Genomic DNA, 18522 nt, shown 5'->3' with positions numbered 1-18522 from the left:
TCAAGCATGACTTGCCCCCCCCCCCGTTGCTAAGCAGGGTCCTCCCTGGTTTGCATTTGGATGGGAGACGGCGGGTGTGAGCACTGCGAGCGGTTTCCCTGAGGGGGCGAGGCTGCTCTGGGGAAAGCCTCGAGGCTCCAAGTTCCCTCCCTGGCAGCATCTCCAACGAGACAGGGCTGGTGGTGTTGCCTGCCGCCTTGGAGAGTCTGCTGCCAGCCTGGGTAGACAATACGGAGCTGGGTGGACCAAGGGCGACACTTCCCGGCACTCTGCGCATGCCTTCCAGTTGGGTGCCGGGGCTCAAGAGGGGCTCCATTTCCGGGGCTCAAGAGGAGCCCCCCCCCACTCACACACACTGGTCAACACGCAGGATGGTGCCCTTGGTGTCCGAGGGACTGCGCAGAGGATTCAGCTTGGCACAGGCCCCATCAGCAATGGGCCAGGGGGCAGCCCCTCGGGTGGATGGGGCCACCAGCCTCCGGGCCTTGCAAGGAAGCGCACTGCTCTGGGGGGGGGGCATGGAGACCTCTCCCGGGCTCTGTGGGAGCTTCTCACCGTCTCACGGCGGGTTTCCCCGCAGAGTCCAGGGCTGCTCCGCTTCAGCCCTCCAGCAGAGGTTGGCCTACAACTCCCACAATCCCTGGCTGCTGGCCACTCTGGCTGGGGACTCTGGGAGTTGTAGTCCAAAACCAAAAACAGCTGGTGGGGGGGGGGCCCAAAGTTGAGCAGGCCTGCTGCAGACCTTGTGGGGGCCACCCAGGCCCATAACCCAGCGGTGCTGTCTCCAGCTTCCGGAAAGGCTGGCTGGCCACGTTGGGGGCGAGCCGTTGCCATGTGGTGGGGCCGCTTCTGTCAGGGGCTGCCCCTTCCTCCAAATCGGTGGGTGCTCATGGGACGGGGTTGCATGGCGGCCGTTCTGCGTCCCCTCGAACAGGGATCCTGACTACAACTCCCAGAATCCCCAAGCACAAGCCACTGCAGCTGGGGATTCTGGGAGCTGTAGCCAGCGGGGTGTCGGGGTGAGAGTGCTGGACTAGGGCCGGGGAGACCCGAGTTCAAATCCCCACTCAGCCATGAGACTAGCTGGGCCAGCCACTCCTCTCTCCGCCTAGCCTACTTCACAGGGTTGTTGTGAAAGAGAAACTCAAGGATGTCGGACACCGCTCTGGGCTCCTTGGAGGAAGAGCGGGATATAAATGCAAAATAATAATAATAATAACAACAACAACAACAACGTCCACGAGAGCAGGGATGCCCAACGTGGGGTCCCCAGATGTTCTTGGACTGCAACTCCCCTAATCCTCAGCCCCAGGGGCCTTCGGCTGGGGGTTATGGGCGCGGAAGTCCAAGAACAGCGTTGAGAGTCGCTGTGCTCTCCGGGTGTGGCTGTCCTGCTCAGCAGGCCTCTTCTGCCAAGGAAGCTGCCTGACCCTGAGGCCGCCCCGTCCCGCTCGGCGTGGTCCACACCAGGACTCCTCCCCGTGGCTGCCGTTTTTGCCCACCCTCCCCAGCCACGGGACTATGGGCGCTGCCGGCCAGCCTCTGCCGGAGGGCCGAAGCCGAGCACCCTTTGGACCTCCTCCACGCAGAGCAGGCGCTCTGCCCCCCCCACCCCACCCCAGAGGTGGGGTCCGTCTGGGCCTCCCCTCCAGGCTGGCTCCGGCCACGCCAAGGCTCCCCGGCCCTCCCTGGGGGTGATGCTGAGGAGCCCAGTGGGAAAAGCTGGGGGTGGGCCGGGGGTTTGGCCCTCCTTCGGGGGGGGGGGTTAGGGTTCCGCCTCCGCCTCCGCCCTCGTCCGCCCGGATGGCTTTGCCCTTGAGCCGGGCGACCCGGTCTCGGCGGCTCGGAGAGGGTCTGCTGCCCGCCCTGGCCAGGTGCCCGGGGAGGGACCCCCTGGCTGGGCGGCCCCAAGAGAGAGTCTTCGTGGGTGAGCTGCGTGCCCGGGCTCAAGCCTGCCTGCAAGGCCGACACCCCCCCCCCCCCGCCACTGCCTCTCAGACCTGTGGAGAGCAGCTGGTTGCTGTTCAGAGGCTGGGGGAAGGTACTCTGCCCATGCTCCAAAGCACGCCCTTCTCCTATATTCCCACGAGTCTGAGCTGGGGCTCGAGAAGCAGAATCTACGGCTAAACCCTCCTCGATCCAAGCCAAGCCGTCCACCCTACTCTCCAGGACGTAGGAAGCCACTTTCGACCGAGGGAGACCAGGTAAAGGTAGAGTGTGCTGTCGAGTCGGTCTCGGCTCCTGGCGCCCACCGAGCCCCGGGGCTGTCTTGGGTAGAATGCAGGAGGGGATGGCCCTTGCCATCTCCCGCGCAGTATGAGAGGATAATGCCTTTCAGCACCTTCCTAGAGCGCTGCTGCCCGATATAGGCGTTTCCCAGAGCCTGCAACCTTGGAGAAGCCGCTGCCAGTCTGTGAAGACAAGACTGAGCTAGATAGACCAAGGGTCTGACTCCGTATACGGCAGCTTCCGATGTCCCTGTGTTCCTAAGGTTGCAGGCAGGAGTCTCTCTCGGCCTTCTCTTGGGAGTTGTCAGAGAGGGAACTTGGAGCCGAGACACTCTTCCCAGCGGGGCCTCGTCCCCTCTTACAGCGCTCACGCATGTAGTCTCCCATCCAAATGCAAACCAAGGCTGGCCCTGCTTAGCAAAGGGGGCCAATTCGTGCTCGCGGCCACCAGAGCGGGGCTGCAGATCTTCCCGCCCTTCTGCAGATGGGGGACCCATCAGCCCCCATCACCCCAGAGTATTGGCCGCTGTCGCTGGGGAGGATGGGAGTTGTAGTCCGACCACAGCTGGAGGGCCAGAGTTCCGCAGCCCGGCCCTCGCACCTCCTGCCCCGGCGGCTGCCGAGGCTCCAAAGGGCGGCTCTCTGAGGCTCTCCTCTCCCCTCCCGACATGAGCCGGATGTGGGCGAGTGCTGGCAAACGTGGCGTCTTCTGGGGGCTCTGGTTTGGGGTCAGGGGGCTTGTGGGTTTACACACACACACACACACACACACCCTTCAGCCATTTTGCTCTACAGCCATCCTGGGGGTGTTGTCGCCTCGTCTCTGTGTTGGCTCCTGTGCCCTTTGCGACGTGAGCCAGCGTGGGGTAGTGGCGAGAGTGCTGGACTAGGACCGGGGAGACCCGAGTTCAAATCCCCCTTCAGCCATGAGACTTGCTGGATGTGACTCTGGGCCAGTCACTTTGCTCTCTCAGCCTAGCCTACTTCGCAGGGTGGTTGTGAAAGAGAAACTCAAGGATGTCGGACACGGCTCTGGGCTCCCGGGAGGAAGAAGAGGCCTCTAGTCATCGAAACTGGTGGGGAGAGAGAACTTGAAGCAGTGCTATTGTAGGGCTGAAGGGAAGATTATCAAGTGACTTGTAGAGTGAATTAAGATGCCACCCACTTCCGTTTCCAACTCTCCTGCAGGAACTGGGCTCCATAGGAACACCTCTATCCAGACGATTTTATTAGCACGTAGAATGGTGCTTTCTTAATTGTTACAAGGGATACTTCATTTGAAGTATGTATAGTAACCTTTAAGTAACAGAGCCAGCATGGTGTAGTGGTGAGAGTGCTGGACTAGGACCGGGGAGACCCAAGTTAAAATCCCCCTTCAGCCATGAAAACTAACTGGGTGATTCTGCGCCAGCCACGTCTCTCTCAGCTTAACCTACTTCGCAGGGTTGTGGTGAAAGAGAAACTCAAGGATGTCGGACACGGCTCTGGGCTCCTTGGAGGACGAGCGGGATATACCCTGTTTCCCCGAAAGTAAGACCTAGCAGTAATTTCTGATGTACCGCTAATTGCCCTAGTGCATTTTGGGGGGCTAAAATTAATATAAGACACTGTCTTATTTTTGGGAAAACACGGTAAATGTAAAAATAATAATAATAATGATAATAATAATAATAACTTCCCTCTTGTCCTTTCGACTCGGATGCTCAGCCCTCGGATCAGCTGGGTGTGTGTGGGGGGGGGGACCAGTGGGGCGGGAGAGATGCTCCTGGTGACAAGGCGTCTCCAGCGCTAGAGATGGGAGAGAGGCGATTGCCCGGCAGGCTTCCCGGGGGTCTTCCGGCTTTTCTGGTCCTGGCCGCCGGGCCTGCAGCGGCCACGTTTTCCGTGGCGTTTTAAAAACACAAACGCCGCCTACAAAATTTGATCTACGTTGTTGTCGGAGGAACAGAAAGGGCAGCGGGCAGGAAGGTCTTCCGAAGAGGACCCCAGGGAGAGAGGACGGCCAGTTGCTCACCGTCAGCCTACACTCTGCTCAGCGCCAAAACGGCGGGGCTCTTCCGCCAGTTGTTTGGGGCTACAGAGATCGGGAACGCAGAGAGCGTGGTCAGGAGCAGAGGAAGCTGCCATCTACCGAGTCAGGCCGGTGGTCTATCTAGCTCAGTGTTGTCTTCCCAGGCCGGCAGCAGCGGCTTCTCCGAGGTTGCAGGCAGGAATCTCTCTCCGCCCGATCTCATTGGAGATGCTGCCAGGGAGGAGGGAACTGGGAACCTGGATGCTCTTCCCAGAGCGGCGGCCCCATTATCCCCTAAGAGGGGAAATCTCTCCCAGGGCTCACACTTCTAGTCTCCCTTTCAAATGCAACCAGGGCGGACCCTGCTTAGCAAAGGGGACAAGCCAGGCGGGCTCCCACCGGACCAGCTCTCTTCCTTGTAAGTGCCAGAATGCGCTCGCCTCTTTTTCCTCTCAGGGTGCCAAGAATCTCCCCAGGGGATGGTACTGAGGGCCTCGGTTTGTGGGGTCTGCCCAGCACCTGGGCTGCTGCTCCACACCGGAGTCTGCCTTTTCGGGGGCTGCTGCCCTCTCGCGCAAGGCAGTGCGGAGCAAGGCAGTCGTGGGCTGTGCCTCTTCTTTGGGCTTCCCCAAGTCCCTTTTCCCGCTTGGCGGTTGCATGTCTCCTCCCCAGAGGTCTCCTCTCCGCTCCCATTTCTGAGCAGGCAAGAGACAGCAGGGATCCTCTCGGAGCGTCCCCCGTAACAAGGATTGCCAGACGGCGGTGTTGACTCCGGCCCCCAGAATCCCCCACGGCAATGACCTTCAGCCCTGGAGGGTCCTGGGAATGGCAGTCAACAGCATCGGGGGGAATCCCCGTCGCAAGGGACCCTGGCGCAGGGTTTCTTAACCTGGGGCTCCCGGACTACAACTCCCATCATCCCCGGCCGTGTCCGTTGTGGCTGAGGGGTGGTGGGAGCGGCAGTCCCTCGACACCTGGGGTCCCGCGATGAAGCAACCCTGCCCGGGAGGGCTCCTCCTGCTTCTCACCCTCCATCTCCCGGGGCCAAGGACAGAAGACCGGCTTCTTTCCGGGTCTGGCTTCAAGGAAGACACTGGAGACGAGGCTTCTGGCCCCCCGTCTCGCCACGGACTCCTTCTCCCCCCACAGGGCCACCTGAGCGAGGGTGATGGGCACGTGCCACGCAAAAGTCCGTGGCTTCCTCCTCCTCCTCCTCCTCCTCCAACCGGCGGTATTGCTCAGGGCTGCGCAACTTGAGCCTTCCGGCTGCTTTTGGACTACAGCTCCCATCATGCTCAGCCCCCGTGGCCGAGGTGATGGGAGTCACAGGCCAGCCTCTGCCGGAGTTGCAGCCCAAGAGCTTTGGGGCTGAAGAAGCACCACCTGGACCCCAAGCGAGGCTGCACCGGAGAGTTCTTCTGGCGTGTACGTCGACAGGCATAACCCACTCTTCCTCCAAGGCGGCCACGGGTTCTCCACCTGGCTCTCTTTCTGTTCACAACAGCCCTGTGAGGTAGGTCAGGATGAGAGAGAGGCGGCCGGCCCAGAGTCACCCAGGGAGTTTCACGGCTGGACGGGGATTCGAACTCGGGTCTCTCGGGTCCTCGTCCAACACTATGCCAGGCTGGCTCTCAGGAGAGGAGCAGCCCCCTCCAGGGGGAGGTGGTGAAGGCGCAGACCGCCAAAGATGCTGCGTCACGGCCGGCCGTGGCGGGTCTGGCTTTTCTCCCGGAAGAGAGCGGAGCCGTCTCTCTGCCACTTGTGGGTCTGGCTGCGTTCCTTGGAAAGCCGGTTGATCTCTGCTCCCCTCCGCCTTCCAAGAGCAGTTGGCCGGCCCGCCCTTCTTGGGAAGCCTGGGGGAGTTAGAGGCCCGGCTTCCGGGCAATGCATGTGGCTCTGATTACCCCCACAACGACCCTGTGAGGTAGGTTAGACTGGCGAGAGAAGCCAGGGGCCCAGAGTTGCCCAGTGAGTTTGGTAGCCAGATGGGGATTTGAACTCGGGTCTCCCTGGTCCTGGTCCAACACGCTAACCCAGGGTCTGCACAACGTGGATCCAGCCCTCCTGCAGATGTTGAACTCCCACCACCCCTGACTATTTGTGGACGGGGATGATGGGAATTGTAGTCCAAACACAGCTGGAGGGCCAAAATGGCACCGCTCTCTCTCTGTCTGCTTTCCGCTTCTTGCCTTCAACCCTTCCCCTCCTCTGCACAGATCTCTTCCAGAAGGGCTGTGGGCTGCCCCTCGGATATGTGGGGCGCAGCTGGAGGGTCTCAAGGAGGACGGTTGAGATGAGAGTGTGTCTGTGTGTGTCTTGGGGGGGGGGGTCAGGGATCCACGCCCTGCCCTTCTTTCCGCTCCGGCTGTTCCTCCCTGGCGTTCCCTGCCCGCCCGAGTTGTCCGCTGGTCTCGGCGGCATCCCGTTCGGGACGGCGGAGACGGCAGCGGATATTCCTAGGATGGAATCTGGCTGGCTGGCGGCCCGCTCTGGACCAGGAAGAAGCCCTCGCGGCCGGCATGAGACCTCTGTGCCAAGAGGAGCAGAGAAGCCCTTGCACCGATTCCCGGGCCGGGGCGAGGGGGTCTTTCTGGAGCCCAGCCAGGCCTCGCCGTGCCACTGCCGAGAGGAATCCCGCCCGCTTTCCTCCGGCCTTCTGCAAGCCGACCCTCCAGAGAGGACCCTGCCCCCTTGTTCCCTCTGGGGCTGTGTGGAGATTCCCCGTGATGAAGGAGAAGCAGCAGAAGCAGCGTTTCCCCTCTTCCCTGCAGGGACGCACCCATCAGCCTCAGCTGGCGAGGACCATGCCTGGGCAATCCCACGGGCAACGGGATCAGGCCGCTTAACGCTTTTCCAATGATGCCGGCCGTAAACCATCTTTCAAGTTGCTATTCTCTCTCTCTCTCTCTCTCTCTCCATTGGCGAGGGAACATCTCCCACTCTACAAATTTTTGCAATGACTTCACATACTATAGGTCATGCCCGGAACGTGCAAAATACACCAGTAACGGAATCAGAAGCGATGTCCCCAAAGTCGGATGCCATTTCTAGTGCAATTGTGCCCCTTTCGGCACTCTCTCCAGGGTTTGGTCAAAATATGGGCCTAGAGTCGGAGACGTTCTTTTGCCAGCGGGGACGGGTACTCTCCACTGGGAGATGTTCTCGTGGCTAACTGGCCTGAGTCCGCTACCCTTGGGATTGCACCCCTGGCGGCAGCCCTCGGTACTGCCCATGGCCGCCTGCTTTCTCCATTAGGCATCACGGCTCGTACGCTCCAGTCTCGGCCTCTCCGGCTCACGGGAGCCGTGATGCAACCCCAAGGGTGACTTGGGCCAACAAGGCCTGGACGGACTTCGCCATCCAGTTCAACAGGAAGAGGTGGGCCAGAGGCATCCCTGCTGCACCCTCTCATAATAGAAGGCGGCTGCCTCCTGAGTCAGACCCCCTTAGCCCTTCCAGGTCAGGATTCTCTGCACTGACTGGCAGCAGCTCTCCAAGGTTCCAGGCCGGAGACCGTCCCAGCCCGACTTGGAGACGCTGCCAGGGATTGAACCTGGGGCCACCTGCAGGCCCGGCAGATGCTCTGCCACTGAGCTGAGGCCCTTTCCCCAATCCTCTTCCTTCTGCGGAATTTGGGTCGGACTCAAAGACCTCTGGGGTTCCTCCCAACTCTAGTCTTCCGTGATTCTAACTACACATTACCTCGGTGACCCAACTCTTCCCAAACAACTGAGATGATTCTAGAGAAGGACAGCACAATGTTTTCGGACTACAACTCCCATCATCCCCAGCCACAGCAGCCAGTAGTCCGTGAGGATGGGAGTTGTAGTCTCCTACCTGCAGGAGGGCCGAAATCGTGACCTCTTGGGGAAGCTTGTCTATTTGATCACCTAAACTGATGTACAGGTGAAACTCGGAAAATGAGAATAGCGTGCAAAAGTCCATTGATTTCAGTCATGCAAATTAAAAGGTGAAACTGATCTAGGAGACAGACGCATTACCTGCAAAGCGAGAGAAGTCCAGCCTTAATTGGTTATCATTGTGATGATCATGGCGTGCAGCTCATGAGAACCCCAAATCCACAATCCCAGAAAATCAGAATATTACATGGAACCAAGAAGACAAGGATTGTCGAAGAGAACAACATCGGACCTCCGAAAAGTAGAAGCATGCCTATGTATTCAGTCCTTGGTTGGGGCCCCTTTGGCAGCAATTCCTGCCTCCATGCGGCGTGGCATGGATGCTCTCAGCCTGTGGCACTGAGGAGGTGTTATGGAAGACCAGGAGGCTTCCTTAGCGGCCTTCAGCTCTTCTGCATGGTTTGGTCTCATGTCTCTCAGCCTTCTCTCGGCAATGCCCCATAGATTCTCTATGGGGTCAGGTCAGGCGGGTTTGCTGGGCAATCAAGCACAGTACACTGTCTACTTTTCGGAGGTCCGATATTGTTCTATTCTTCAATCCTTGTCTTCTTGGTTCCATGGAATCTTCTCATTTTCTGGGATGGTGGATTTGGGGTTTTCATGAGCTGTACGCCATGATCATCGCAATGATAAGAAATTAAGGCTGGACTTCTCTCGCTTTGCATGTCATGCGTCTGTCTCATATGTCAGTTTCACCTTTTAATTTGCATGACTGAAATTAATGGACTTTTGCACACTATTCTCATTTTCCGAGTTTCACCTGTAATTGGACTTGATTGCCTTCCCCGTCTCAGCACCAAGCATGGCATGTGGATTTTTCGACCTGGTCAGTCTCAGAATACTGTGGCTGGGCTTTTAACCACCTCTCTCCTCTGCCCCCCAGCTTTGGGGTCTTTCCTAGCACTCCGCTGGCGATCCACACTCCGCTGCTGCCCAACCAGGGCATTGATTGACGTCTCCCTTCCCCTCAAGACTCTGGGACCGGTCATGAAGATGGAGCCCCTCAACAACCTCCAGGTATGAGCCCCGCGACTGGCGGATGGGAAAGGAGAGGGACATCGGGAGCTGCTGTCTCCGGAGTCCGACTCTTGGTCCCTCTAGCTCAGCATTGCCTACCCGGACTGGCAGCATCTCCCCAAAGTTTCGGGCAGGAGTCCTTTCCAGCCCTACGAAGGGGATGCTTACCTGGGACCAGCATGCTGAGCAGATGCTCTACCAATGAGCTATCGGCCTTTCCTAAGAAGATGCCTTATCCTGAGTTAGACCCACATAAGAGCAGCCCTGCTGGATCGGGCCCAAGGAAGCCCATCTAGCCCAGCATCCTGTTTCCCGCACAGTGGCCCACCAGATGCCTCCGATTAGCCCACAGGCAAGAGGTCTGTGCCAGGCCTTCTCTGCTGCTGTGACTCCCTTGCAACTGGTGTCCAGAGGCACCCTGCCTTGGAGGCTGGAGGAGGTGGCCCGTAGCCCTCCGACTAGTAGCCCTTGACAGACCTCTCCTCCATGAAGTCATCCAGACCCTTCTTCAAGCCATCCAGGTGGTTGGCTGTCACCACATCCAGTGGCAGAGAGTTCCACAAGTGGATCACGCGTTGTGTGAAAAAGTACTTCCGTTAGTTGGTCCTAGATTTCCCGGCCATCAATTTCATGGGATGACCCCTGGTTCTAGTGTGATGGGAGAAGGAGAAGAATTTCTCTATATCCACTTTCTCCACGCCATGCATGATTTTATAGACCTCTATCCTGTCTCCCCGCAGTTGTCTTTTTTCTAAACTAAATAGCCTAAATAGTGTTGTAGTCTTGCCTCATAAGGAAGGTGCTCCAGGCCCCTGGTCATCTGGGTTGCCCTCTTCTGCACCTTTCCCCGTTCTGCAATGTCCTTTTTTAGATGTGGTGACCAGAATTGTACGCAGGACTCCCGGTGTGGCCGCACCATCGTTTTGTAGAAGGGCATGATAATATTAGCCGTTTTATTTTCAGCCCCCTTCCTGGTGTTCCCTAGCACGGAACTGGCCCGTCCCACCCTGGGCACTGCTGCGCAGCCAGGAACCCATCTTTAGGGACCGCGGGGTCTGCGTCCCTAAGCGCCACGCTCCTTCTACTGATCCACCTCGCTCAGTATTTTCTCCAAGCCGTTCTCCAAGGCTGCAGGCAGAAAACGTGCCCGTCCCTCCCCGGAGAGGCTGCCGGGGACAGGAGCTGGGATCGTGCCCCGGGGCACGCAGACACTCGACTCTGAGCTGTGACCCCCATCCCTTAAGCTCACAGCAGAGGGGCCGGCACGGAGCGGCCCATCCAAGTGCCAGACCAGGGCAGGCCCTGCTTAGCACGCGGGAGAATTCGCAGCCGCTGCCTCGAGAGCAGCGCTTCTTCCCTTGAGACGGAGCGAAAGTGAGCTTGCTGGTCCGGTCGTCTCAAAGCCTTGGGCGGGAGTCGCTCTGTGCGTCTCATGCGGTCGACCCGGTGCGAGGAACGTTTGCTTCTTTGCAGGGCTGAAAAGAAGCCAGAATCATGACCGACTCCACCAATAAGAAAGGCGAGCTCCTCGTGTGCCTTAAGCCTCGGCGGGGACTCGGACTGGGGACGGCGCGGGGGGGGGGGGCTTCCCGCCCTGAGCAGCGGGCTGGCCTAGATGACCTCTGAGGTCCCTTCCCACTCAGAGCATCCCTTGCCTGGCAGCGCCCTGGAGCCTGGGCGAGGCCTGCCCTTTGGCCGTGCTCCCGGGGTCTCGGTTGCTCGCTCCTCATCCCCTCGCGGGCCCGACGGCCTCTCGGTGCAGCCCTGGGGGTCCCTCCCCCCCCCCCAGAGGGTCGTGGGTCTGGGTTGGTGCATTTGCGTTTGGTTGGTTCCCCGCCCCGCCCTCCCTGCTCTGGGGTCATTCAGATTCCGGGTCGTGATGAATGAGCGAGCCGAGCCGAGCCGAGCCAAGCTCCGGCCCGCCCCCGGCTGGCTCTGCCCGTTGGCCCGCAAGCCTGCGCCCCGGTCTCGGTCCTCTCAGCGGCCTGGCTCTGAGGCGCCCAGTCGGTTCCGGAGGCGGGCGGCTTTCTCGCCGACCTGCTCTCGGAAGGCCGTCCGAAGCGGATCGGCCCTGCCAGGCTCTCGCTTCGGGTGTCCCTTTCCTGGTTCTCGGCTCCACTGCCGTCTTTCCTGCCTGGGCCCGGAGAGAACCAGATCTGCCTGCCGTTTATTAATCCCCTGCTCACTGGGCAAAGAGGCACCTTTTACCGTGGTGATTCTCTTGTCTTTAAAAGGGGGAGAGTCACTGGCCCTCTCCGTCCCCAGCACAACACCTCTCCAGTGGCTGTTGCTGGTGTGTGTCTTATGTTTCTTTTTAGACTGTGAGCCCTTTGGGGACAGGGAGCCATCTTATTTATTTATTATTTCTCCGTGTAAACTGCCCTGAGCTACATATGAGCACTGTAAGATACTCCCCTTAGGGGAAGGGGCCATAGCTCAGTGGAAGATCCCCTTCCTGCTTGAATGCAGAAGGTCTTTCTTTCTTTCTTTCTTTCTTTCTTTCTTTCTTTCTTTCTTTCTTCCCTGCTCTTCCTCTTTCCCTTGGTCTCGGTGCCCTGACAGCCCTGTTTTTATTTTATTTTTTATTCAATTTCTATGCTGCCCTTCCCAAAATGGCTCAGGGCGGTTTCCATCGTATAAATAAGAGGGCTCCCTGTCCCCAAAGGTCTCACAATCTAAGATCGAGGCCAGCAACAGTCACTGGAGGGATGCTGTGCTGGGGGTGGAGAGGGCCGGTTGCTCTCCCCCTTTTAAAGACAAGAGACTCACCCCGTTGAAAGGTGCCTCTTTGCCAAGTTAGCTGGGGTTGCCGGAGGGGCCGTTTGCCTGCCCTCTAGGGACACCCCAGAGATGCTGGTGATGTGTTTAGAAAACCAAAGAAACTCCATGTTTGCCCAGAAAACCACATTTTAACTCAAAGTCACCCCGGCTCAGCTCAGGGCCATCACGGCCTCTCATGATCAACGTCATTCTCTCTCTCCACTAAAATGTATCTACGAAACTTGGATCTCACAAGATTCTCGCTGTTCTTTGCTGACAAGTTAAGAAAACAGGCTGTAACCAAGTAAGGAGTGATCCCCAGATGAACAAGGAACCATTCGCCTGCGTGCTAGATACTTCGTCCACCACTTTATTGCCACGTAGACTGTCTCTAGGGGGTGTCAGCATCATTCAGGTTGTCTGTGTGAATGTAGGATGCACCTGTAACCAATTCGTATTCCGTCTGAGAGCGAAAAGCCCGCTGATTACCTGTTGCAGCTGCAGTGCAATGAAATTGCCTCTAAGGGATTCCCGTTGAGTTGGTTTGATTGGCGAAAAAGGCCGACCCACCCAAGGACGAACCAAGGAATTCACGTCCCTGGGATGGACTTGCTGGACTGGGCCACGGTCCAGCCGCGATGCCACATCCTCCAGTTTCTCTCTCTCTCTGTCCGTTTCCAGCTCACTGTGGAGACGTTTGATGACCTGGAGTGCGAACGGAATCTGCTCCAGGCAGGGAAGGGTTCTGCCGGTCCAGAAAGGGTTCTGTGGGGAGGCGTTCATTGGCTCTTGGTGCTGCGCTCTCCCCGGTCCCACCGCTGCTCCCCTGAAGGCAGGCCGTGCTCAGCACCAACTTAAGAGGGGAAGACCAGACGAGCAGCCCAGCTGGATCAGGCCCCAGGAGGCCCATCCAGCCCAGCATCCAGCCTGCCTGGCCGTGGCTGCCCAGAGCTCCCTCCGTCTTGCCTGCTCGGGCTGGCAGCAGCTCTCGGGATTTCAGGAGGCTCTTTCCCAGGCCTGCCTGGAGCTGCTGCTGGCAGCTGAACCGGGACCCTCCCGCCTGCCAAGCAGAGGCCCTCCCACTCGGCTTCGTCCCCGTCCTCGATGCCTTTGCAACACTGGAAGCGGCCGCCTCCTCAGGGGCCCCTTGGTCCTCCTGGCTCGGGATGGTCGACACGGGCTGGCAGCAGCTCTCCGGGGTTTCAGAAGCTTCTTTCCCAGGCCTGCCTGGAGATGCTGCCGGGGAGTGAGAGGCGGACCGGCTGTGTGCAAAGTGGGTGCTCTGTGATGGAGCTATGGCCGTGTGTGGGGGGGGAGGGAGGGAGAACCAACCCTGAAGGCAACCCTAACCCTAACCCTTTGCGGAGCTGCTCCCGAAACATCGACACACTCACTGTCACATTGCCCACTTTATACTGACGGAAGAGATTTATTCTCATCTCAGTACCCGAAAGATCCCCAAAGCCACTCAGTGGAGACGATTCTCATCGGCTTATTCGGAGACCGGGACCCGACAATCTCCCTGGCGGCTGCCAAATTCTGTTACACGTTGACCAAACTAGGAGAAGCTGGAGCACAGCAACCGGTCACTGTCAAAGGTTCCTGCTGTTATGTCTTTGATGACATTTTTGACTTGGTTCCCATCATTGTTTCCTCTTTTTACTGAGTATATTCTGTGTATATCGATGCCTGATCTAAGCTCGTAAATCAAGAAGAAGAAGAAGGAGGAGGAGGAGGAGGAGGAGGAGGAGGAGGAGGAGGAGGAGGAGGATGAGGCAACCTCGCCTCAGGCTGCAGGGGGGGCAGCTGAGTGCCTCTGCGGTTGTTGGGCCGTCTCCCCCTCCGGGGAGCGGAGGAGCGTCTCTGCCCCTTCCAGCAGCTCCTCGGAGCCAACGCATGAGTCCCCAGGCGCGCGCACACACACACACACACACACACACACACACACCCGCCGTTCCTGTGTCTTCAGCCCTTTCTCTTGGCCCCAGGGGCTGGATCCGTCCCCTTCTCTCTCTGCCCCTTGCGCCGTGGGTGCGGTGCCCTGCTGGGGGACGGAGGCCACACGAGGCCCTCTGGGGTTTGGGGCTGCCAGCCGGAGCCAGCAGGGCTGGGGGGGGGCGCTTCTCTGTTTGGGGCTGGCAGGGAGGGCCTCTGGCGGACCCCTCCCTGCTCCGGGTGGGGCAGGGTCTCTGCGGGTGCTGCGCCCTCCTCGCAGAGTCAGCTTCCAGCACCCAAGGACTCCTTCTCGTCCAGCGCCTCCCGGGACATAACAAGGGTGTCCCAAGATGCGTTTACGGAGGCCAGAATCACAGACGCTTTGTGACTCTCTGTAGAGTCCACCCCACGCCCAGACAGTTCAGAAAACGTTGCAAGCACGTATTCGTTGCAAGCATAGATTTCCAACGTTGCAAGCATATATTTCCAACGTTGCAAGCATAGATTTCCAAGGGTTCCCCGGCTCTTCGTTGCTTGTGCTAGAGCGTCCTGGTCAACACGGCCTTGGAACCTGCAGCCTTAGGCAGAAACAGCTCTCTGAACGCCTTCCAAAGCTGTCTCGAGGCCCCCCCCCCCCATGGACCAGCAAGTTGTCTTCCAGACACAACCCTATGCTGGCCAACGCCTTCTCATCCGGCCTTTGTTCTTCCGCATCTGCTTCATCGGGGGGGGGGGGTTATCGCAGCTCCCCACAAACCTCCTTTCCGCAGATACATCTGCATTCTCAGGCGCCAAGCCTAGTAATTTGTCCCGCTTAACTTGCTTACCGGGCTGTTGTGTGTTTGTCCACATGCCATAGTCCACACTTCACTCTGCACGTCACTCGGGGTACTCAGGGCTTCACATTCCATCACAGGGCGCAGCGGGAGTGTGCTGGGCCCATAACCTACTCGCAGAGTCACGTTCCAGTACCCCAGTGGAAACGTAAGAAGGCTCCAACACACAGGCAAGGGTTTAAACCGAAGAATATGTTGCAGAAAAGGCACTCAGATGATATTGCAGCTCAGTAAGTCCATTACACGTAAATAGGTACGGGTGAAACTCGGAAAATGAGAATATCGTGCAAAAGTCCATTGATTTCAGTCATGCAAATGAAAAGGTGAAACTGATCTAGGAGACAGACGCATTCCATGCAAAGCAAGATCAGTCCAGCCTTAATTGGTTATCATTGGGATGATCATGGCGTACAGCTCGTGAAAACCCCAAATCCACAATCCCAGAAAATGAGAATATCCCATGGAACCAAGAAGACAAGGATGGTAGAAGAGAACAATATCGGACCTCCGAAAAGTAGACAGTGTACTGTGCTTGATTGGCCAGCAAACGCGCCTGACCTGACCCCATAGAGAATCTATGGGGCATTGCCGAGAGAAGGATGAGAGACATGAGACCAAACAATGCAGAAGAGCTGAAGGCCGCTAAGGAAGCATCCTGGTCTTCCATAACACCTCCGCAGTGCCACAGGCTGAGAGCATCCATGCCACGCCGCATGGAGGCAGGAATTGCTGCCAAATGGGCCCCAACCAAGGACTGAATACAGAGGCATGCTTCTACTTTTCGGAGGTCCGATATTGTTCTCTTCTACCATCCTTGTCTTCTTGGTTCCACGTAATATTCTAATTTTCCGGGATTGTGGATTTGGGGTTCTCACGAGCTGTACGCCACGATCATCACAATTATGACAAATCAAGGCTGGACTCATCTCGCTTTGCATGTCATGTGTCTGTCTCCTAGATCAGTGTCACCTTTTCATTTGCATGACTGAAATTCATGGACTTTTGCACGCTATTCTCATTTTCCGAGTTTCACCTGCAGGTTACCTCAGGCCCCTGGATACAGCGTCGACATAGTTCGGCCGGCTGGACCACAGGGTAGCAGCATCTGCCACTGTGGCCCCTTTGCTCTTCTCTGGGCCCCCTCCTCCTTCTACTGGCCAATCACTGCAGATCATTACTTAGCAGCCTGTAATTGGCCTCACATCTGGCCAGTCACTAATCACAGGAAACACACCGACTTGCAGTTTTCACCTGAAGGCCTCTTGCCACAACAGAGATCTATCCTGACAGTCTCCCTCTCCCCTTGGGCAGTGGCTGCTGGACGTACGTTGCTGACCACGCTGACCCCGCCCGTGTTGCTGGGAGCTTCCATCGGGCTCCACCACTTCCCAGATTCCCCCCCCCCCCCCGCGGCGAATGCCACGCAGAGTCCAATGGGGGGAGTGCAGAGTGCCGGATGTGGGCCTCCGGGGAGGGGCCGGAACGTCTTTGCGGAGCACCCAGGAGGAGGCCGATTCAACCCCTGGCAGCATCTCCAGGCCGGGCCGGGGAAACCTCCTGCCTGAAAGCTCGGAGAGCCGCTGCCAGTCAGGGTTGACCGTCCCGAGCTGGGCGGACCCGCGATGGGACTCGGCATAAGGGGACTTCTTCGGCAAGCTCCGCAGCTCAGTGGCAGAGCATCTGCTTGGCAGGCGGAAGGGTCCCGGTTCACCCCCCTGCGGCCTGGAACCTCGGAGAGCTGCTGCCGGTCTGGGTAGGCAATCCTGAGCGAGATAGACCGGTGGTGGGACTCAGTCTGGCAGCTTCATCTGTTTGCCAGGAACACCCATAGTCCCCACACTGGCTGAGCATCTGCTTAGCACGCGGAAGGTCCCAGATTCAGTTCCTGGCAGGGAAGGTGGGGGTGGGGGGAGATTTAATACTGGGTTTTAAATGTTGCTTTTTAGAAGTTTTAAATGAACAGATTGGAGGTTTTAAATGATTTCCTTTGAAAGCCGCCCAGCGTCGCAAGTTTTGGGCGGTATAGAAGTATTTTAAACGAATAGTAAACGAATCGGTCTCCAGGTAGGGCTGGGAGAGACTCCGGCCCGAAACCTTGGAGGGCTGCTGCTGCTGCCAGTCAGTGTGGGCAGTCCTGAGTTCGAGGGGCTCTGTGCGAGGCAGCCGGCGACGGAAAGGCGGGGCCAGCAGCCGGCTTCGGTCCTTGGGCCCCCCCCCCAAGGCCTTGGAGAGAAGGGTCCCGGCTGGCCTGTGTCTTGTCAGGGAAGCCCCCCCCCGAGCCTGAGCACCCCTTCCCCCCCCCCCGAGAGAGTACGTGGTGTGTTCGGGTGGCGGGGAGGTCCGTGTTCAAGCCGTGCCCTGCCCCAGAGAACACCCAGCCCAGCCTGCCTGTCGGCCTCCTCTTTTCTGCTCCGGCCTGGGGCTGATCTTTCCCCGTTTCCTCTTCCTTCGCCTAGAACAGTCGACTCAGAGGTTGGTTGGTTGGTTGTTTGTTTTAATTTCACTGCTTCAGAAATGCGGAGTGTGCACAGGGGCGGCCATAAACCCGATGCCGTGTGCCAAATAACTGGGGGGCGGGCGGGCGGGCGGGGGGGAGCCCCGAAACGGGGGTGGCCCAAGCGCCCAGGGGGAGCTTCCCGAAGGAAAGCAGCCACGGATAGCAGCCACCGATGAAGCAGCCACGGTGACAGTGTGGGCTGCGCCGATGTGGCGGCAGGAATTGACGGGACGGGAAGCCGTCGATGCTTCGGCAACGGTAACGCTTCGGTACCCTTGTGTGCCGTCCAAAGCTCCGGCAACGGAGGAGAAAAGGGTTAGGGCTGTGCAGGCCTGGAAGAGGAGCAGCTTCAGACCGGAGGAGGCGAAGCGTCTGGAGAGGCGAGGCGAAGCGGGGTCGAGATCCCTTGCACGGATCCCTCTCGCCAGGGGATGGTTCTGTCCCTCTTGGACCCGTTTCCCCCTGACCTGGAGCAGAAGGGGAGTGCTCAAGGGCGTGTTGGGGCGGGACCCCCACCGTCTGCGTGTGGCCTGGTCCCAAAGCAACACCTGAAAGGGAGAGCACTCTGGATGTAGGACGACCGCCCCCTTGAACGATACGGGGGAAACGTGGGTCGTGCCTGTAATTATCCGAAAGGAAGAGCACTCTGGATTTAAGACGACACGGGTGAAACGTGGGTCGTCCCTGTAATTATCCGAAAGGAAGAGCACTCTGGATTTAAGACGATACGGGTGAAACATGGGTCGTCCCTGTAATTATCCGAAAGGAAGAGCACTGTGGATTTAAGACGATACGGGTGAAACGTGGGTTGTACCTGTAATTATCCGAAAGGAAGAGCACTGTGGATTTAAGACGATACGGGTGAAACGTGGGTCGTCCCTGTAATTATCCAAAAGGAAGAGCACTGTGGATTTAAGACGATACGGGTGAAACGTGGGTTGTACCTGTAATTATCCAAAAGGAAGAGCACTGTGGATTTAAGACGATACGGGTGAAACATGGGTCGTCCCTGTAATTATCCAAAAGGAAGAGCACTGTGGATTTAAGACGATACGGGTGAAACGTGGGTTGTACCTGTAATTATCCAAAAGGAAGAGCACTGTGGATTTAAAACGACACGGGTGAAATATGGGTCGTCCCTGTAATTATCCAAAAGGAAGAGCACTGTGGATTTAAGACGATACGGGTGAAACGTGGGTTGTACCTGTAATTATCCAAAAGGAAGAGCACTGTGGATTTAAAACGACACGGGTGAAATATGGGTCGTCCCTGTAATTATCCAAAAGGAAGAGCACTGTGGATTTAAGACGATACGGGT

The sequence above is a fragment of the Hemicordylus capensis genome, chromosome 12 (assembly GCF_027244095.1).
Source record: "Hemicordylus capensis ecotype Gifberg chromosome 12, rHemCap1.1.pri, whole genome shotgun sequence".
Classification (NCBI taxonomy): Eukaryota; Metazoa; Chordata; class Lepidosauria; order Squamata; family Cordylidae; genus Hemicordylus; species Hemicordylus capensis.
The sequence above is the reverse complement of the archived record's forward strand: the minus strand, read 5'-3'. Positions refer to the sequence as shown.